The sequence below is a fragment of the Lithobates pipiens genome, unplaced genomic scaffold (genome assembly GCF_037356315.1).
Source record: "Lithobates pipiens isolate NorthernLeopardFrog02 unplaced genomic scaffold, aLitPip1_a1.2 Scaffold_19, whole genome shotgun sequence".
Taxonomy (NCBI): Eukaryota; Metazoa; Chordata; class Amphibia; order Anura; family Ranidae; genus Lithobates; species Lithobates pipiens.
The window spans coordinates 535,552,239-535,574,605 of record NW_027507764.1 but is presented as its reverse complement, the minus strand read 5'-3'; the positions used below and the strand labels follow the sequence as shown (position 1 = coordinate 535,574,605).

Sequence of the window (22,367 nt, the reverse complement as noted above, 5' to 3'; positions counted from 1 at the left end):
AACTTCTAAACAAAGAAACCTTTGAAATGAACCTTTTCTAAGGAAAAAGAAAATCTTGAGAAAAAAATAAAATGGGAAAGCTTGAAAAATAAAACATATGCAGCCACTCTTTTAGGCCATGCTACCCAAAATTGTTATTTCACTTTTGGTGCTAGAGAATTTAAGAGCCTATGTTTTTCATTAAAATGTAATGTTCCAATGAGAAACTGGTGCTTTAACTCTCCAGCTGTTTACATGAAATGGCTTTGATAGCAAGGAGACTGAAAGAATGACAAAACCTGGGCACTCCATGCTCTAGCAGGAGTGATATTGTGAAATGAGGAAAAACTAGAAGGAACAACTCACCGCGGAGGTACCCAAAAGATCAGCAGGTTATCCGGCATATCACATTTCATCAATAAATAAAATATCCTTTTCTGACATGCTGACCCTTTAAACATACTCAAGGCATGGTGTTGATGTGTAATGTATAGACTATAAGCCTGATTAAGGGGTGATGAACTTTTACGTTCAAATAAAAAGTGGACTTTTTATTTGAGATCCAATATCCAAGGTATACTGGCAAATGGAGCTGACATACAATAAGCTGGAGGTGCCTACTATGTGCTATGCACTGTGGATTATGTACATTGTTATTATCAGCTATGGATTAGGTACATTAATGTATTGTTATTAATATATTATTATTATTATACAGGATTTATACAGTGCCTTGAAAAAGTATTCACACCCTTTGCAATTTTCCACATTTTGTCATGTTGCAACAAAAAACATAAATGTATTTTATTGAGATTTTATATGATAGACCATCACAAAGTGGCACATAATTGTGAAGTGGAAGAAAAATTATAAATGTTTTTCAAAATTATTTAGAAGTAAATATGTGAAAAGTGTGGGATGCATTTGTATTCAGCCCCCCTGAGTCAATACTTGTGGAACCACCTTTCGTTAAAATTACAGCTGCAAGTCTTTTTGGGGATGTCTCTACCAGGTTTTCACATCTACATAGTGACATTTTGGCCCATTCTTCTTTGCAAAAAAGCTAAAGCTCTGTCTGATTGGATAGAGAGCGTCAAATCTTGCTACAGATTCTCAATTGGATTTAAGTCTGGACTTTGACTGGGCCATTCTAAAACATAAATGTGCTTTGATCGAAACCATTCCATTGTAGCTCTGGCTATATGTTTAGGGTTGTTGTCCTACTGGAAGGTGAACCTCTGCCCCAGTCTCAAGTCTTTTGCAGACTCTAACAGGTTTTTTTTTCAGGAAGCTTGTCCTGTATTTGGCTCCCTCCATCTTCCCATCAACTCTGACCAGCTTCCCTGTCCCTGCTGAAGAAAAGCATCCCCACAACATGATGCTGTCACCAATAGTTGTCCTGTGGACAGATTCTCCCATCTGCGCTGTGGATCTCTGCAGCTCCTCCAGAGTTACCATGGGCTTCTTGGCTGCTTCTCTGAATAATGCTCTCCTTGCCCAGTCTATCAGTTTAGGTGGATGGCCATGTCTTGGTAGGTTTGCAGTTGTGCCATACTCTTTCCATTTTCAGATGATGGATTGAACAGTGCTCTATGAGATGTTCAAAGCTTGGGATTTTTTTTATAACCTAACCCTGCTTTAGAGCCGGTTCACACAGGGCCAACACGACTTTCAACACGACTTTTGGAGACAACTTGAACACGACTTAAACACGACTTGGGGCGACTTACAACACGACTTTAAGTCGCCCCAGGCCAGGCGACTTTTGCCATGGCCAATCAGAGAATGAGCGTGGGTTCCCCCTCTGAGAGCATACCAGGCCCTTAGGTCTGGTATGGATTTTAAGGGCAACCCCCCTACGCCGAAAAAATTACGTGGGGGTCCCCCCCAGATCCATACCAGACCCTTATCCGAGCATGCAACCTGGCCGGCCAGGAAAGGGGGTGGGGATGAGCGAGTGCCCCCCCGATCCATACCAGGCCGCGTGCCCTCAACATGGGGGGTGCCTTGGGGAAGGGGGGTGCGGTCTTCTGTCGCCGCTGCGGCTGTCTTCTGTTCTTCTCTTCTTCTGTTCTTCTCTTCTGGAGATGTTGCCTCGTCGCTGTCTCCGGTCACAATGACAGGACGCACGGCGTGCAGCGACTTATATAGGGACATCGCCGGATGATGTCCCCGCCCATTATGATGTCACAGTCCCAGCATCCGACAGCAGAGAGATGGACTTTAAGTTGTTCAAACAGATCTGATCCAACCTCGATCTTCGGCTGAAGTCTCCGGAGAGGACAATGTACAGGGGGAATCGTGGTCAGCCAGACTGTGGGGATCCAGCAACTACTGCAGGTGCAGAAGAGGGTGGCTGAGGCCCGGAAACGAAAGAACAAGCATCTGAAACAGTCAAAGGAGGAGGCCCAGGCTGAGATTGAGCAATACAGGCTGCAGCGGGAGAAAGACTTCAAGGCCAAGGAGACAGCTGCTTTGGGCTCCCATGGAAGCTGCTCTGAAGAGGTGGAGAAGGAGACATCTGCAAAGATGTCCATAGTCAAAGAAAACTACACGCAGAATCAAAAACTTGTATTAAAGCAACTGCTGTCTCTTGTTTGCGAAATAAAACCCGAAATCCACGTCAACTATCGCTTCAATGGCTAGAGAGGACCCATGTGTGCAGATGGGTTGTTCCTGCCTCCTTTAATGCTATCCTGTTATTTATTGTGCCCTAGCCCATGATAAGCCATTTTCTTGAATCTAGCACTGCCCCTGTGTAGTCCCCCTCCTTGGTCTACATTCCTACAACTCATAGCCGACATTAGAAGACTGGAATACCTCACAACTACAGTAAACGATACCACCCCACAATTTAATAAAATATGGGAACCATGGGATCATTCGGAGTTTGGGTCTCCCCTCCCAAACTCTTTATATTAAAATAGATATCTGATAAACCTTTGAGTCTCTCTACAGACCTCACCCTTTCTGACTGCAGGAAACTGTTATCTTTTACATTTTGATACCTTGGATATTTTATACGTGCACTACTATTTTGATTACATTTGTCATCATTTGATTGTGACATTTTGATACCTTGGACAATTTATATGCACTACTATTTTGATTACAGTTGCCATCCTTTGTGATATAAATTGCTTCTTTTTGTTGTTAAAGAAAAAAATGAATAAAAATACAGTTTAAAAAAAAAAAGTTGTTCAGACTGGAGGTGTCCAGTGGGGGGAGTTTTTGAATATGGGGATAACCAGTGCATGTCAGAGTGGGGAGGAAAAGGTGGCAATGGAGAAGGAGGAATGAAGATGTGGGTTAGAGGGTGTAGGATAGAGCAGGAAGGGAACCATAGTAGTTGTGGGATGACAGGGTTCAGGGGACAGGTGGTGAGGTGGACCTCAGAATGGAGTCTGGCAATGTCCTCAGTGGTAAGAGGGTTAAAGGAAGAAAGCATTGAGAATGGTGTTGGTACCTGGTATGCTGGCTGGAGAAGAAAGCTGGATACTGAAGGTCTCACCACAAATTGCATTAATCTTGTTTTTGAAATGATTGGAAATCTCCTGGGCAGTAGGTAAGTTAGTAGGTGGAGGTAGCAGGGGGTTAAATAGAGAATTAAGGGTGGAAAGGAGTTGACGAGGATTGGATGCATGTTTGCTCTGGTGTACCATCTTGGCAAAGCACACCCATCTCAGAAAGTGGAGTGATAAGCAATTACTGATTCCCCAACGTGCACTGCTGTTGCACATAATTACAGTTTACTGTTATCAAACCTGCAAAAGCTAAGTCTTATGTGAAAGTTTTGGGCTTTCAGTCTAGCGTTAATGAAAATAGGCAGCTTTTAATAATCTAAGCAGTAAAGCCAACCACTTTCATCTCTTTATAGGCATCTTTAAATCACTTATAGTATGAATCTTCTGAAAGAATTCATTAGGCAAAGACGTACGGATCACTGGGATAGCTCCTTAAAACCAGCTAATCATCAAATCAGCAGAGGTAATCAAATGCTGGGGCATATGGTACAGTGTACAATAAAGTCTGCCTGTTTCCTTAACATACAGAGAGCTAATCATTGCTTGAGTAATTTGTGCATTTAGTGACTTTCAGCATCATACCCTGTCACAAGCTGAAATAATAAGCTTCCAGGGGTCATGTTTAAAAGACCAATTACTTGGATTTCGGAAGTACTGCATTACTGCAGTCAAATGCATAGTATTTACTGAGGAACTTCACTCTGGTTTAAAATAAAAAATAAAATACAAGTACTATAGCTGCTGACTTTGAAGAAACAGACACATACCTGCCCATGGAGTCCAGTTTTATCTTCCCCACAGTTTATTTTTCATTGGGTTTGCCATCTTGGATTTGGGACCTGGCTGTGACTTCATGATGTCTCACAGCCAGCTCCCTACTGTGTATGTGTGAGGCACCCCCTTCCCCAACTGAACTACTAAGGCAAGCCATAGATGATTTCCCCCATCAACACAGTACATGCTGATGGGGAAATCCCTCTGGCAGTGCTATTGTGTTCTGCTGCCAAGGAGACTTCCCTGCTGGCAGAACACAATGACTACGGCTGGCGGTTAGAGCAGTAATTGCATTCAAAAATCTGATAGGCTGGTTTACTGAAGTCAATATATATTGACTTCAGTACAACCATCCCGCCCGTGGATGGATCGAATCTTGTCCAGTCCCTGCTGAACCTATAGCCAGCTTAATATTTAACCTAAATCCCAAAATAGTGCTTAACTCCTATCCCCATCAACAATTACCACTTGTGGTACCTAACCTTTAACATTTTGCTGATAAAACAAACCACTAACCCCCTGACCCCAATTCTTAATCCCATGCTATTAAATTGTTTACTCATGCAGTGGGGTCCCCGCTATACTGCATGGATATAATGCTTGTTTGGGTAGGAGGAAGAAATATAAATGCTTTGGAATGTGGGTGGGCCCTCACCACCCTCCCATAAATAGCAGAACTGCTGGTCCTGCATGTTACTGGCCGGGCTGCGAAGTGAAGTGGTTTCAATAGACAGTGCAGAATGGAAACATTTGTTTCATTTCGTTTCTGATAGAATCATTATGTTACTAATTTTGTTTCGTTGATTCAATATGGAATTCATTTAGTTTCATTTCGCTATTTTCTAACAGGTTCCACATTTTTGGAACGTTTTGAGTTCGGATCAGTTGAAAAATGATTGGCCCATTCCAATTTTGTGTGAAGAATAGCTGGTTGTTAAGCATGCCTGGGGGGGGGGTGTCCTTAGTATGCCTGTAAAGTAGTGAATCTTTCCCATGTTCATAATAGTGCCACAGGAAAATTACATTTCTAAAGGAAAAAATTTAATTTAAAAATAATTTAAAATGATCACGGCTGTAATGAATTGTCAGATCTCAGCAATAGAGATAAAAATACCAAAAAAATGGCGTGATGTTCCCCCCCCCCCAAAAAAAAATCAATACCAGGCCCTCCAGGTCTGGTATGGATCTTAAGGGCAACCCTGCACCAAAATTTTACAAACAATGGGATGGGGGTCCCCCAGGCACTATATACTCTGAACAGCAGTATATATACTATACGACCTGCCCTATATACTCTGCAGAAAAACTGGGCCTTGGGTGGTGGTGGCGCCAGAACACTGTAAGCCCTCAGTTACTTTTGTTGTGCGAAGGAATGGGCCCTGCGTTGAAATATTATATCAAAAATTACATAACCCTGTTAAACAGGTGCAGAAAAATTGGGCCTTGGGTGGTGGGGGTGCCACAACACTGTAACCCCTCACAGATACTCTTGTTGGTTGCAGGAACAGGCCCTGCGGTGAAATATTATATCAAAAATTGCAATTACATGACCCTGTTAAACAGGGGCAGAAAAATTGGGCCTTGGGTGGTGGTGCCACCACACTGTAACCCCTCAGAGATACTCTTGTTGGGCACAGGAATGGGCCCTGCTGTGAAATATTAGATCAAAAATTGTAATTACATGCCTTTGTTAAACAGGGGCAGAAAAATTGGGCCTTGGGTGGTGGTGATGGTGGTGCCCTAAACCAAAAATATTGTTGGAAGCTAGTATCATCAAGCTTGAGAAGGAATAGTATAGTCTGCATGGGCAGTCTTCAAGGGATCCCAGATCCATAGAAAATTCAATCAGTTACATCAGTATCAGGTGTTTGATAGCTGCTGATCCAAGGCTGATTCATTTTTATGAATGTGAGCCTATCAACGGAGTCTGTGGACAAGCACACTCTGATCCGTTACAAACCCTCCAGCAGCACTAAATGTGCATTCAGAAAGCATGCTGGATGCAGGATAGTCCAGTAGCTCAATTGCATATCGAGCAAGTTCTGGCCAGTGGTCCATCCTCAAGACCTAATAACCCAGTGGATGCTCTGTTGGAAAGTTTCCAAGTCTACTCTTGCCCCTAGATATTCTTGCACCATATAATGCAGACGCTGGCGATGGTTGCTTGAACTGATCAGACCTTGGCGCTGAGGACTGAAAAATTGTTTAAAGGCATCGGTCAGCCAGCCACCTTCTGTACTGCTCTTCCTCTGACTGAATGAAGCCTCAACAACACGTTGTCCAGCACCAGGAAATGGTAACCTCTCAGGGTCTGGAAATGCATTGTACAAACCTTTCTTAAAGGCCTCCTGAAGATGTTTCATCCTCTGTTCCCTCTGTGAAGGCAGGATGAGTTCTGCATCCTTACCCTTGTAACGTGGATCAAGAAGGGTTGCCAGCCAGTAATGATCCCTCTCCTTGATACCACTGAACCTAGGGTCCTTTTGCAGGCTTTGCAGAATCAGGGAGGCCATGCAGCATAAGTTTGCAGAGGCATTCGATTCTGAGTCCTCTGGGTCCCTAAGGATCACATTATCCTTAACTATCTCCTCCCAGCCACGTACAACTCCTTGGGTTTCTGGGGGACTAAAAAACATCCCTTGAAGACTGATGCTGAGTGTTATCCTCTACATCCATGCTGACACAATCTTCTTCCTTCTCCCCTTCCTGTGTGTTTGATAGACCCATAGGAATGTTATCTGAATAAAGGGGGCGTAAGAGGAAAGGAAGTCCTCCTCTTCCTCCCGCTGTTCTGCCTCAAGTGCTCTGTTCATGATTCCACGAAGCATGTGCTCCAGCAGGGAGACTAGAGGGACAGTGTCACTGATGCATACATTGTCACTGCTCACCATCCTTGTGGCCTCCTCAAATGGTGACAGGACAGTGCATGCATCCTTGATCAGTAGTCACTCGCGTGGATAAAAAGAGGCCAAGCTCCCCGGACCCTGTCCTGGTGCCATACATACATCTCACAGGTACTCATTGAAATTACCACAGGCTTTTCTGGCCTGCCTCAGGAGATCTTGTAAGTCTGGGTACCTGCTCAAGAATTGCTGCACCACCAAATTGAGGATGTGTGCCAAACATGGAACATGGGTCAAGTGTCCCTGTCGGCGGGCGGAGAGAAGGTTGGTGCCATTGTCGCAAACAAGTATTCCTTGCTGAAGCTGCATGTGGTGTCAACCACCTCTGAGCCTGCCCCTGCAGAGCTGACAGAATCTCCGCCCCAGTGTGGCTCCTGTTCCCTAGGCAGACCAAGTCAAACACTGCATGGCATCTTTTAGCCTGACTGCTTGCATAGTCCCTTGAATGCTTACGGACAAATCTGCAGAAGAGGCCATAGAGGAAGAAGAAGAGGAGGGGGTGGAGGAGAGAGCTGTGGCAAAATCACCACTAGCATTTTGGAGGCGTGGTGGCAAAACAATCTCCAACAACACTGAACCCTGTCCTGCATCCTTCCCAGCTGCCAGCAGAGTTAGGCAGTGTGCCATGAAGGAAAGGTAACATCCCTGCCCTTGCCTGCTGAACCATGAGTCAGCTGTAATATGAACTTTACTGCTGACCGCCCTGTCCAACAAGACCAAAACATTGCCTTCCACATACCAGTAGAGAGCCGGAATGGCCTTCCGTGACAAGAAATGACATTTTGGAACCTGCCACTGAGGTACAGCACATTCCTCACATTCATGAAAGGGAGCAAAGTCTACTAGTTAAAAAGGCAGCAGTTGCAGTGCTAGCAATTTGGCCAAGCTAGCATTTAGATGCTGAGCATGTGGATGGCTGAGACAGAATTTATTTTTATGGTTCAGAAACTAGGGGAAAATAAATTTGCCTGCTAAAATCAATTAGTAATGTACTGCTAGCAGATTGACTGCAAGTACTTGGGACACCTATTGCTACACCTTCGTTCTTCTCAGTGCAGGTTTTTGAGAGGACTGGAGGTATAGTAGGGTTGGAGATCCCAGATGAGGAGCAAGGAGAAGTCTGCCTTATTCTTTGATGTTGATATTTCAAGTGCTGTTGCCAACGAACGCATGGCAGGTCATCATATTTCTGGTCAAGCATGTGGTGCCCAAGCGGCTACTATTCTGGTCAAGCTTTATCCGCTTCAGACATAGGTTGCAAACAGCAATGGTGCCATCTGCTGCACATGTGTCGAAAAAAGGCCAACATCAAGGAACTTTTAAAAGTCAGCGGGGAGTCAGCAGCACCCTGCACCTACGGAGATCTGCGCTGTGATGCAATAGGGTGGCTGCCCTTAAGCTGCCCCCTGGAGGACACCCTGCCTCATTGGAGTTGTGCCTCCTCCTCCTCCTCTTCCTCATTTTACTCCTCTCTTCTCTCAGGCTCCCAAGTACAGTCAGTGACCTCATCATCCCCTCCCTCCCTGTCACTGGAGAAAACTTGGCAGTATGCTGCAGCTGGGGGAACATGACTGACAGTTCCTTGTCCTTCTGTGGCACCCCCCTCTCTCTAGGCTCACGTTACTCCCTTCCTCAACCTGTAAACCAACATTGGAGCCTTCAAAGCATGCAGGTCAGGTGCATGCTTTGGCCAATCATCATACAGCAATGCACTGCGATCTTGAAATGCATTATGGGGCGTTCACTGGTGCTCAAATTTTCCGATGTTCAAGCCGAACATATGTTCAACCTGAACATCGAGCTCATCCCTACATAACATTACATCCAGAGTTCTGACAGTGATTCCAAGTCAGTACAGAATGCTATTCATCTGGATTCAGCCATTTTCCCACTCATAATAACATTTCATAATAAGCCCCACAGTCCTGGAGGCGGATATGGGAGGAGGTGATGAGGGAGCTAGAGAGCAAGAGGTCTTGGGAGGAACAAAGAGGGCGATTAGGTTGGTATTTTGAGACTAGGCTAGTGATGTAGCTGGAGGCAGAGTTGTGGATGGCTTTGTAACTTAATGTTAGTATTTTGAATTGAATCCGTTGGGCAAGTGGCAGCCAATGGAGGGATTGGCAAAGAGGGGTAGCAAACACTGAGCGGTTTGTAAGGTGGATGAGTCTGGCAGCAGCAATTTCTACCTAACATAGTGAAACTTTAGCACTAGGCAGAGTTAATGCCGCTATCATCCTTTTTTTCTTTGGCTGTATGTACACTTAGGTGTTTCATTTATATCACTAACCCAAAGAAATATAATTTCACAGATTTCACTGTAATTTTCAGGGAAAGAAACAGTCGCACTTATAATTATCCTTCAGTTGTAGAAAGCTGCAGATTCATAAAGGCTGCTACCTCGACAGTGTAAAAAGTGAGCCGATCCTATGCTCCCATGGGATACTTAAAGCCACAATGTCAACTGGGGAAGAAGAACCTGAAGCTGTAGTAAAGTAAAACTGTCATAAAAGAAACACAATAAAACCTTGGATTAAGAGTAACTCGCAGTTGATGATTAAAAGAGGCCTATCTAACTATGCAGAAGACCATCCTCCGCACCTCCATCAAGGTCATCCCTTCCCCACTGAGCTCCACAAGCGCTTCAAGCCTCACTTTCAGATCATTCTACTGCAGGGTAGTCTTCCCAGTCCCAATTGCAGACTGACAGCAGTGAGAGCCGGCAGTGCGGAGGATGATCTATGTGGACAGCGTTACCCTGGATGCCTGCATACTTAGATGGGCCTGTTTTAATCATCAACCATGTGAGTTGCTAAATGTTGTACCTTCATTAAATGTAACCATATTGATACACTTAAAGGCACCTCTCTTCTCTTTTATACTCTGGAGCTCCTGCTGGATTTTGTTTCTAAACCTCTTGTGGAGGCTGCAATTTGTGGATGGACATTTTATGGTTACACAACGTGGTAACATTGCTAGAATCTTTTTATATGGACTTTAAACTGAAGAACTCCTGAATAAATGGTTGTGGAACAAATCATCTGGGTTTCCATTATTTCTTATGGGGTAATTGGTTTTGATATATGAGTGCTTTGGATTACAAGCGTGTTTCAGGAACAAATTATGCTCGCAATCCAAAGTTTTACTGTACTGTATTTATCATAATGGCAAGAGTGGGCTAGTGTTTGGGCTTTAGGCTCAACAGTGGGCCAGTTCCTAAGGCAGTAGGATCAGCAGTAGGCCAGTGGCTAGGGCACTAGGATCAACAGTAGACCAGTCCCTTGGGCAGTAGGATCAACAGTAGGTATATAATGTGGAGAACAGCGGCGCTTATGAGTGCAGAATATTAAAATGATTAATGATGAATTTATTAAGATAAAAAATTAAAACAAGAATTAACTCACAGGGTAAGGGTTAATATACTGCACTCAGATGAGCGATGCTGTTCTCCACATTCTGTATCTACAGAACTGCTTCCTCTTCCACAGCTGGCTGCACCTCTAGAGCACTATATAGATCTTTAACCCACTCGTTCCTAACCCATTCAAGCCTGAACTTAACTTTCCAGGGTCCAAGCTACCCCCAACCACTTGATATTATTATCATCATAATCACCTTTACTTATAGTTTAAGGATGTGCTCCCTCGTGTTTGCATGCTCCGTGTGCAGAGCCCGCCAGGAAGTCGGCGCAGCACTGCACATGCAGTGAGACATTGCCCCAATGCGCAGCTGCAGAGATCGGGCAATGTCTCGCTGCCTGTGATTAGCACAGCGCTGACTTCCTGGCGGGCTCTGCACGTGGAGCATGCAAACACACTGGAGCTTATCCTTACTGTAGCTTTGTTTCCCACCCATCTATCTCTCTACAAGTGCCATTATACCCCCCCCCCCCCCTCCACATCAACAGTAGGACAGTGCCTAGGGCAGTGGGATCAACAGTAGACCAGTGCCTAGGGCAGTAGGATCAACAGTGGGCCAGTGCCTGGGGCAGTAGGATCAACAGTGGGGCAGTAAGATTAACAGTGGGCCAGTGCCTAGGGCAGTTGGATCAACAGAAGGCCAGTGCCTAGGGAAATAGGATCAACAGTGGAGCACTGCCTAGGGCAGTAGGATTAACAGTGAGCCAGTGCCCTGGGCAGTAGGATCAACAGTGGGCCAGTACCTAGGGCAGTAGGATCAACAGTGGGCCAGTGCCTAGGGCAGTTTGATCTACAGCAGGCCAGTGCCAAGGGCAATAGGATTAACAGTAGGCCAGTGCTTAGAGCAATAGGATCAACAATAGGCCAGTACCCAAGGCAGTAGGATCAACAGTGGACCAGTGCCTAGGGCAGTAGTGTCAACAGTAGGCCAGTGTCTAGCACAGATGGATTAATGGTGGGCCAGTGCCTAGCGCAGATAGATCAGAGGGACCAGCACTGAGAATCAAAATTTTAATATATGTCTCCCTTATTTTATTTATTTCTTCTCCCCATGTCTGGACATTCACAGTAGGGATGCAGGTGATGGTGAGAGAAGTCAGATGGCTCGTTAAAGTTCATAAAAATTTAAATTATATTTGATTTCTGTTGTCAATGGTCTGTACAGTTTAAAAGTATTTCAGATTCCCTGACTCAGAGGACTGAAGTAAGCAATAGCAATCAAGCAACCAGTGACAGAACAAGGTGTTCTGGCATCCAAGGCAAGCATGTAAAACTGCACCCCCCCCCCCCCCCCCACATAAGATTTTTATTTTCACAAAAAACAAATAAATACAAACTTAAAATACTTAGGGCTCGTTCACACCATTCAGTGTGTGTTATGATGCATATAATGTGTGCGCTGCTGTGAGGTGTGAACGTGTGTTGCTGTGGCTTGCAGAGTGTTAATGTTAAAATGCTTATTTTTTTTTCTTTCTGTGCGGTAAAAATAGAACATATCTTATTTTATTCTCAGCACACCTCTAATGCAGCCAGTTGGTGTGAACTGAAGCCATAGACATAGGGAAAGAATTGCGACTGCTTTGGGCAACACAGCTCAACAGGGCAGGTTTGAAAGAGCATTTACATGCTAAAGGTAAAAAAAAGAAAAAAGAAAAAAAAGAAAAGGGGGATGAAGGAGTAAAAAAATGAAAAACATTGGGATTTACTAAAATTTTAATTTGAACTATAACCCAGTGTTCGGCACTCACCCACTCTGCCACATGAGGTTGCTGTCCGTACAGTCATAGGCCTCCTTAGCTTCAGGGGATGCTGGACAGCATGAGGTGTGCAGGTGATGGTGAGCAGGGTAAGAGGATAGTTGGAGGGGGAGTAGAGTAATAGGAAAAAGTGGAGTACTGTTCTAAGAGAATGATGGGGCAGTGAAAGGAGAGAGGCCCCATAGTATGATATGGTGTCCTTGGTGCATAGGGTTGCCACATCATCCCTTTAATCCAGGACACATATGAATTACTCAGGTCCTAAAGCTGATTTAATGCAGATAAGGCACCGATTAAGTTTAATTACCATCTTAATCAGCCACAGAACCTGTGTAATGCATGTGTGTCCTGGATTAAAGGGATGATGTGGCAACCCTACTGTAGCGGGGACCGGGGTCCTACTTTATAGTCATACAAGATGGGGTCTCACAGTGTAATGGAATGGGATGAGCCTCTATAGTATAGTACACACAGCAGTGCAGGGTCTCTCACCTCCTCAAGTGTCTCTACTTTGAATAATTTAAGTGTCAAGGGATAGAACTCCTCCAGGCTGAACCCCCAGCACTGCTCCATATTGAGCTGTCCAGCTTATTCCTCCACTAACTTCCTCCTTCTCCTGTCCTTTCCGGTGGTGACTCTTTCTCCTGATAGGGGTTCAGTGTCAGCTCATCTGAGTCCACCTCTAGCCTCTCTACATTGTCCAGTGTTTCCGTCCTCTCCCAGCCAAATCCCAACTTCTGGCTGTCAGAGACAGGCCAGTGGGGGTTCAGGGTGAGGTGCCAGAGACAGAAGAGGTCCTGCTCTAACTTCACCCATGCAGCATGACACTGTAGATCAGGGGTCTCAAACTGGCGGCCCTCCATCTGTTGCAAAACTACAAGGCCCATCATGCCTCTGCCTGTTGGAGTCATGCTTGTAACTGTCAGCCTTGCAATACGTCATGGGATTTGTAGTTTTGCAACAGCTGGAGGGCCGCCGGTTTGAGACCCCTGCTGTAGACAGATGTTTCTCCTGCTGTGGCCTGGCCCTGCATGCAACCTGTTTTTCCCAGTGTTATCCACTACAGCAATAAACATTCATGTTGAACTCTAGGCAGATAATAAAATACTTAATAAGCCTTAAATGTACAGTATGTTTGAATTAACCTAGTATAAGCCTCTGAATTTTTACTTAAACTAGCTTCATGCACAGTAAAATAGAGAGCCAAATATGGTATCATTGTGCTTCACAGTGATACCAATCTAAGGCCCCTTTCACACGGGCGGATAGAATTGTGCCTTTAGCTGTGGACAGATGACGTTATCTACCGCAGCTAAATGCACACAATGCTTTCCTATGGCCCCATTCACACACTGCGTTTAGTGATGGTTTTGTTACATGCGGTTTTGTGCAGATAGAAAAAATAAAGTTGACTGCGTCCAGGAACGATTTACTACAGCTATCTGCACATAACTGCAGGTAATCGCAGTGTACTATTTCTCCTGCGGATAGCAGCGGCAACAAGGAAAGAAAGACAATAGGAAGCATATCAGAAATGGCAAGAATTTTCCAAACGCAGCTAAACGCAGACGTAGCTAAATGCAGCTAAACGCAGCTAAACACAGCTAATTGCAATGTACAACTGAAGGTGAATGCTGTGCCAGGATTCCATGAATTTCAAAATAACAAAACATGCTTTTAACAGCGGCAGAACAGCCGCCCGTGTGAAAGGGGCCTTACACTGGTAGTTTGCTGACAAGAAAAGAGAGTAGAGTAATGACATCATCAGTGTGGTTATGGTCCTGCATTGTACAATCAGCAGGTTGTTGTTGGGTTGGTTACTAAACTGCAATGCTTAACTGCAGCGTTAAAACATGAACTTACTGATCTGGCCATGTTGTCTGGCAGGGTTGTCTAGTAAAATGTTCAGACCATGTGAGTGATTACTGGGGAAGGGGGGACTGATGAACATAATGCTCCTAGATTGCACCTCTCAGGCTCAGCCCACATGATTAGAGCACAAAAGCTTTTTATACAGAAGCTTTTTTTTTAGTTCTAATGTACACATAAAGTGATAACATTTAACAATTCAATTAAAGTTGAAATCAAAGTATGACCAAGAAATGAAACACCCCCAAATTAGAGTGAGTATGGCTTTAAAAAATGTAATGAAATGAAATATCTGAACATGATATTCAAGTCATCCTCCCCAGAATTTCTCTTTATATACTTCTTATAATTTTTTTTGTTTGTAGTGATCTCAGATTGAATCCAAGCAGAGACGTTAAGAGGATACTCTGAGCCACCAGCACATTGGAGTTAGACCCCCACCATGGTGCAGGCTCTGGGAGTATATAAACTTTAGCAAAGCCCTTATGAATAGTGGGGTTGGTAACTTATGGGGGCACTTCAAGAAGTCCCTTTGACGGCTTTGTTAGTGGAAGCTGATAGCTAGATACAGTATCTCACAAAAGTGAGTATACCCGTCACATTTTTGTGAATTATTTATTCTATCTACTGAAGAAATTACATTTTGCTCCGATGTAATTTTGTGAGTGTACAGCTTGTATAACAGTGTAAATGTGCTGTCCCTTCAAAATAACTCAACACACAGCCATTAATGTCTAAACCGCTGCCAACAAAAGTAAGTACACCCTTAAGTGAAAATGTCCAAATTGGGCCCAAAGTGTCAATATATTGTGTGGCCACCATTATTTTCCAGGACTGCCTTAACCCTCTTAGGCATGGAGTTCACCAGAGCTTCCCAGGTTGCCACTGGAGTCCTCTTCCACTCCTTCATGACGACATCACGGTGCTGGTTGATGTAAGAGACCTTGCGCTCCTCCATTTGAGGATGCCCCACAGATACTCAATAGGGTTTAGAGCTGGAGATATGCTTGGCCAGTCCATCACATTTACCCTTCTTTCTTTAGCTTCTTTAGCAAGGCAGTGGTCGTCTTGGAGGTGAGTTTGGGTCGCTATCATGTTAGAATACTGCTCTGCGACCAAGTCTCTGAAGGGAGGGGATCATGCTCTGCTTCAGTATGTCACAGTACCTGTTGGCATTCATGGTTCCCTCAATGAACTGTAGCTCCCCAGTGCCGGCAGCACTCATGCAGCCCCAGACCATGACACTCCAACCACCATGTTTGACTATAAGCAAGACACACTTGTCTTGGTACTCCTCACCTGGTTGCGCCCCACACACGTTTGACAACATCTAAACCAAATAAATGTATCTTTGTCTCATCAGACCACAGGACATGGTTCCAGTAATCCATGTCCTTAGTCTGCTTGTCTTCAGCAAACTATTTGTGGACTTTTTTGTGCATCATCTTTAGCAGAGGCTTCCTTTTGAGACAACAGCAATGCAGACCAATTTGATGCAGTGTGCGGCGTATGGTCTGAGCACTGACAGGCTGACCCCCTTCAACCTCTGCAGCAATGCTGGCAGCACTCATACATCTATTTCCGAGAGACAACCTCTGGATAGGACACTGAGGATGTGCACTCAACTTCTTTGGTCGACCATGGTGAATCCTGTTCTGAGTGGCACCTGCCCTGTTAAGCCACTGTATGGTCTTGGCCACCATTCTGCAGCTCAGTTTCAGGGTCTTGGCAATCTCCTTATAGCCTAGGCCAGTGATGGCGAACCTTGGCACTCCAGATGTTTTGGAACTACATTTACCATGATGCTCATGCACTCTGCGGTGTAGTGGAGCATCATGGGAAATGTAGTTCCAAAACATCTGGGGTACCAAGGTTCGCCATCACTGGCCTAGGCCATCTTTATGTAGAGCAACAATTCATTTTTCAGATCCTCAAAGAGTTCTTTGTCATGAGGTGCCATGTTGAACTTCCAGTGACCAGTATGAGAGAGTGAGAGTGATAACGTTAAATTTAACACACCTGCTCCCCATTCACACCTGAGACCTTGTAACATTAACGAGTCACATGACACCGGGGAGAGAAAATCACTAATTGGACCCAGTTTGGACAATTTCACTTAGGAGTGTACTCACTTTCGTTGTCAGCGGTTTAGACATTAATGGCTGTGTGTTAAGTTATTTTGAGGGGGCAGCAAATTGACATTGACATTTATACAAGCTGTACACTCACTACTTTACATTGTAGCAAAGTGTAATTTCTTCTGTGTTTTCACATGAAAAGATAGAATAAAATATTCACATAAATGTGAGGGGTGTACTCACTTTTGTGAGATACTGTAGGCTAAAGAAGAGTACCAATAATCCGGCTGGTAGAAGACCAGGGCCAGTGTCATATACAGCAAGATGGCATTGGTGCCATAGGGTGAGATGGTAGTGTTATTGAGAAGTATAGCCACAGTTCTTTGTTATGGGTATCCATCAAACTTGAAAACCAGAATAAGAGTATACACATGGTCTCTTATCACAAAAGGCAGCGGGGCGGGTTGAGCATAAGAGAGGTCAGGAAAAGCAACAACGGCAACTAAGTCTAAAAAAAGTCGCACTCCCAATAAAAATTCATGACCATAAAGACCATAAAGATTGTCATGAGTAGTCTTATCAGAAGCTGCAGCTGCAGCTAGTTGAGCATGCTCAGTCACACCTCTGTGGCTGGAGTTCATAAAGAGGATGCTAGTTCAGGCATGTAAATAGTGATGATTGAGATTAGGAGTTTTAATTCCCCAAAATTGTACTTACCTGAACCCGATCGTTCCAGCAATGGGAATGAGCACAGCAGCTCCAGCCGCTGTCTTGGGTCCTCAATGGATAGATTGATGGCAGCCCAGCCATTGGCTCCTGCTGCTGTCAATCAAATCCAGTGACATGGGTGCTGGGGCTGAGTCCTGTACAAGTGCCCCCATGAAATGCGGCTCTTCGTGGGGGCACTCGAGAAGAGGAGGAGCACCGCTGAGGGACCCCAAAAGAGGAGGATCGGGGCCACTCTGTGCAAAACCCTTGCACAGAGGAGGTAAGTATGACATGTTTGTTATTTAAAAAACAAAACAAAAAAAAACCTTTACAACCCCTTTAAGTTCATCTTTAGGAGCAGGTTACATGTTACACTCATTCTTAGGGTTTAACATGTAACATGCTCCTATGCACCCACCTTCCGCCACCAGCACTCCCCACTCTTCTCTCGGCACCTGCTGTCACTTTTTGAAGACATTTCATTATTTCACACAGTTCTGCAAATGAAAAAAGTACCATCTGCCACCATGGCAAACATACTTTTAGTCTTAATGGGCTGTGAGCGTACTGCTCAATACACTCATAGTGCATTCATTCTCTAGCTTTGTAACAGAAAACAGGTATGGTGATATGGCCACAAAGTTAGAGGAAGATTGTGCAGGAGCCTGCCACTGCACCTGCTGTCTGCTGATCACGGGTGCAATGCTCTGCAGGCTCCAGTAAAAAAGAAATGCACTCATATGCTAAAATATGTGCAATTTTGTATTGAACTGTACTATAATTGTGTTGTGTCTCTCCCCCCCCCCCCCCCATACATTGTAAAGAGCTCCGCGAACTGTTGGCGCTATATAAATCGTGTATAATAATAATATTTTTTTTTTTGTAAAAGTAAACTTATCTTTTAACCACTTCAATACAGGGGACTTTCATCCCTTTCCTGCCCAGGCCAATTTTCAACATTCAGCGCTCATGCAATGCTGTACCCAAAGGACATTTTTATATATATTTTTGAGACAGATAGAGATTTCTTTTGGTGGCATTTAATCACCATTGGGGTTTTTTATTTTTTGCTAAACAAGCTAGGAAAAAAAAAGTTTTCTTAGTTTCTGTTAACTTTTTTTGTAAATAAGTAATTTTTCTCCTTTTACTGGTGTGCGCTGATGAGGCTGCACTGACGGACACTGATAGGCATCACTGATGAGGAGGCACTAATATGCAACACTGATGAGCACTATATGTAGCATTGATAGGCGGCACTGATTGTCAGCAATGATGGGCACTGATAGGCGGCACTGATGGTCATTAAAATGCAGCACTGATGGGCACTGATTGACATCACTGGTGGGCACTGATGGCCATCATTGGTGGGGCTGCACTGATCATCATTGCACTGATTATTAGAGGAGATCTCCCCTGTAAGGAAAGCCGCTTATCGGCTCTCCTCTCCTCACTTGTCAGTGTGAGGAGAGGAATGCTGATAACCCCCACTGACACTGGACACAGCTATGTCATGGACTCTTTACTGTGATCGGAGATGTGGTGTGTCCCATCACTGATCAATGCGCTGGGTGCGCACGAGTGACTTGTTCTTAAGGACATCATATGACATCCACTCAGAACAATGATGAAAACCCCTCACAGCCACCAATCTGCTATAGGCCGGGCAGGACGTGCTTAACTCTGTCAAGAAAGAAGTGTTGGGTGTAGTATTGCTGGCTTTCTTCTCAGAATTATGATTGCCTGGCCTTGTCTTGCTCCAATGCATTGAGTCATTGCCCTGCAACATTCATGCTGTAATCGAGCATCAGAAATCCAAATGTGATTGCTTTTTTTCAAATCTGTTGTTCACTCAGAGCATGTGTAAGCATAATAGCCAGGCAACTGGTATTCTCAGTAGAGGGCCAGCAATAGCAGACTTCATACTTCTCTCATGACAGAGTCCTAATTCAATGGGCTTAAAATGGTTCCTAATGCTGCGTACACACGATCAGACTATCCTTAGTCCTGCGGACAACCTGCCACACTTTGCAACGGAGGTCCGACGGACTTTCCGAACGAGCGGACCTGATTGTCTGCTGGCAGACTAGGTCCGGCAGACAATCCGCCGGACTAAGGCGGGAGTCCGCTAGACTTTTGAAATGAATGGACTTGCCCACACACGGAGTAAAGTCGGTTCATTTTGAACGTGGCTCCAGGGAGACGGGATTAGCAAAGGAAGTCGATGTCACCGCCTCCACCGGCGAGATTACACCTCTCAAGCCCCATCACCTGGTATGTATGTAAAGGGGAAGCCCTACTCAGAAAAAATGGAGTGGGGGTCCCCCAAAGCCCATAGTAGACCCTTATCCAAGCATGCAGCACGGCCGGTCAGGAAAGGGGGTGGGGATGAGCGAGCGCCTCCCCTCCTGAGCCGTACCAGGCCGTGTGCCCTCAACATAGGGGGGTGCTTTGGGGAAGGGGGGCTCTGTGCCCCCCACCCCAAAGCCCCCTGCCCGCAGACCCCGACAACCAATGGCCTGGGTTGTCCCGGTCTGCAGGCGGGGGACTTATATTAATAAGGGGGTCCCCAGATTCCGGCCCCCTACCCTTTGTGAATGAGTATGGGGTATGATGTACCCCTACCCATTCACCTGGGGAAAAAAGTGTACATAAAAAAACACAACACAGGTTTTTAAAATACTCAGGGGGTCTTCTCTTCTTCCGTCTTTAGGGGTCTTCTTGCCAGACTCCTCCGCTATCTTCTGCTCTTTTACAGCTAGCTCTTTTATTAGTGGAGGAGCTTTCTCCTTTGTCGCCACCGCCATCCGGGGATCTACAGTGGTGTGAAAAAGTGTTTGCCCCCTTCCTCATTTCCTGTTCCTTTGCATGTTTGTCACACTTAAGTGTTTCGGAACATCAAACCAATTTAAACAATAGTCAAGGACAACACAAGTAAACACAAAATGCAATTTGTAAATGAAGGTGTTTATTATTAAAGGTGAAAAAAAATCCAAACCATCATGGCCCTGTGTGAAAAAGTGATTGCCCCCCTTGTTAAAACATACTATAACTGTGGTTGTCCACACCTGAGTTCAATTTCTCTAGCCACACCCAGGCCTGATTATTGCCACACCTGTTCACAATCAAGGCATCACTTAAATAGGAGCTGCTTGACACAGTAAGGTCCACCAGAAGATCCTTAAAAGCTACACATCATGCCGAGACCCAAAGAAATTCAGGAACAATTGAGAAAGAAAGTAATTGAGATCTATGAGTCTGGAAAGGGTTATAAAGCCATTTCCAAAGCTTTGGGAATCCAGCGAACCAGAGTGAGAGCCATTATCCACAAATGGAGAAGACATGGAACAGTGGTGAACCTTCCCAGGAGTGGCCGGCCGCCCAAAATTACCCCAAGAGCGCAGCGACGACTCATCCAAGAGATCACAAAAGACCCCACAACAACGTCCAAGGAACTGCAGGCCTCACTTGCCTCAGTTAAGGTCAGCGTTCATGCCTCCACCATCAGGAAAAGACTGGGCAAAAATGGCCTGCATGGCAGAGTTCCAAGGAGAAAACCACTGCTGAGCAAAAAGAACATCAAAGCTCGTCTCAATTTCTCCACAACACATCTTGATGATCCCCAAGACTTTTGGGACAACATTCTGTGGACCGATGAGACAAAAGTGGAACTCTTTGGAAGGTGTGTGTCCAAGTATATCTGGCGTAGAAGGAACACTGCATTTCATAAAAAGAACATTATACCAACAGTAAAATATGGTGGTGGTAGTGTGATGGTCTGGGGCTGTTTTGCTGCTTCAGGACCTGGAAGACTTGCCGTGATAAAAGGAACTATGAATTCTGCTGTCTACCAAGAGATCCTGAAGGAGAATGTCCGACCATCTGTTCGTGTACTCAAGCTGAAACGAACTTGGGTTCTGCAGCAGGACAATGATCCTAAACACACCAGCAAGTCCACCACCGAATGGCTGAAGAAAAACAAAATGAAGACTTTGGAGTGGCCTAGCCAAAGTCCTGACCTGAATCCTATTGAGATGTTGTGGTATGACCTTAAAAAGGCCGTTCATGCTCGAAAACCCTCTAATGTAACTGAATTAGGACAATTCTGCAAAGATGAGTGGGCCAAAATTCCTCCAGGACGCTGTAAAAGCCTCATTGCACGTTATCGCAAACGCTTGGTTGCAGTTGTTGCTGCTAAGGGTGGCCCAACCAGTTATTAGGTTTAGGGGGCAATCACTTTTTCACACAGGGCCATGATGGTTTGGATTTTTTTTCACCTTTAATAATAAACACCTTCATTTTCAAATTGCATTTTGTGTTTACTTGTGTTGTCCTTGACTATTGTTTAAATTGGTTTGATGTTTCGAAACACTTAAGTGTGACAAACATGCAAAGGAACAGGAAATGAGGAAGGGAGCAAACACTTTTTCACACCACTGTACTTCCGACTTCGGGGGTCTTGTCCCGCTCTTCGGGGGTCTTGTCCCGCTCTTCAGTTCTTCTTGCCGGGCCTCCGCTTTCTTCTTCCAGATCTTTTACTAGCATTGGCCCGGTCTTCTGTCTCTGTCGCCTCCGCCTTCCACTTCTTCTGATTCTGCTTCTTCTTCTTCCGATGTTGACACAGTGCTCTCTCTCCGGCCGTAATGCTGGGGACGTGTTGTGTGGCGACTTATATAGGAACAAGGGGTGGGGTCAACGGGTGATTTCACATGGTGATCCCTTCCCTTATGACGTCACAGTCCCAGAGGATGCTGGGGCTGTGACATCATAAGGGGCGGGGTCACCGTGTGACATCATACAGTGAACCCGCCCCTTATCCCTATATAAGTCGCCACACAACACGTCCCCAGCATTATGGCGTCGTGAGAGCGTCGTGTCAACATCGGAAGAAGAGAAGAAGAAGACACAGAAGCAGAAGGCGGTGACAGCGACAGAAGACCGGGCCAACGCTAGTAAAAGAGCTGGAAGAATAAAGCGGAGGCCTAGCAAGAAGAACCAAAGAGCGGGACAAGACGCCCGAAGTCGGAAGAAGACCCCCGGATGGCGACGGCGACAAGGGAGAAAGCCTGCTAGTAAAAGAGCTAGCGGTAAAAGAGCAGAAGATAGCGGAGGAGTCCGGCGAGAAGACCCCCAAAGATGGAAGGAGAGATGACCCCCGGAGCTGTCTAATAAAGTATTTAAAAAAACCTGTGTTGTGTTTTTTTATGTACACTTTTTCTCTCAGGTGAATGGGTAGGGGTACATCGTACCCCATACTCATTCACATAGGGTAGGGGGCTGGAATCTGAGGCTCCCGGGTTCTGATAAGCCCCCCGCCCGCAGCCTCTGGCAATCAATGGCCAGGGTTGTTGGGAAGAAG

General features: G+C 45.1%; 1 protein-coding gene and 1 pseudogene across 1 annotated transcript in view; one reads left to right on the top strand and one right to left on the bottom strand.

Annotated features, from left to right (window-relative positions):
* TRHR (thyrotropin releasing hormone receptor) overlaps window positions 1–22,367 on the bottom strand; it is a 92,346-nt gene that overhangs the window by 16,863 nt on the left and 53,116 nt on the right. The window lies entirely within an intron of this gene.
* On the top strand, window positions 566–2,625 carry LOC143997881 (V-type proton ATPase subunit G 1 pseudogene; annotated as a pseudogene).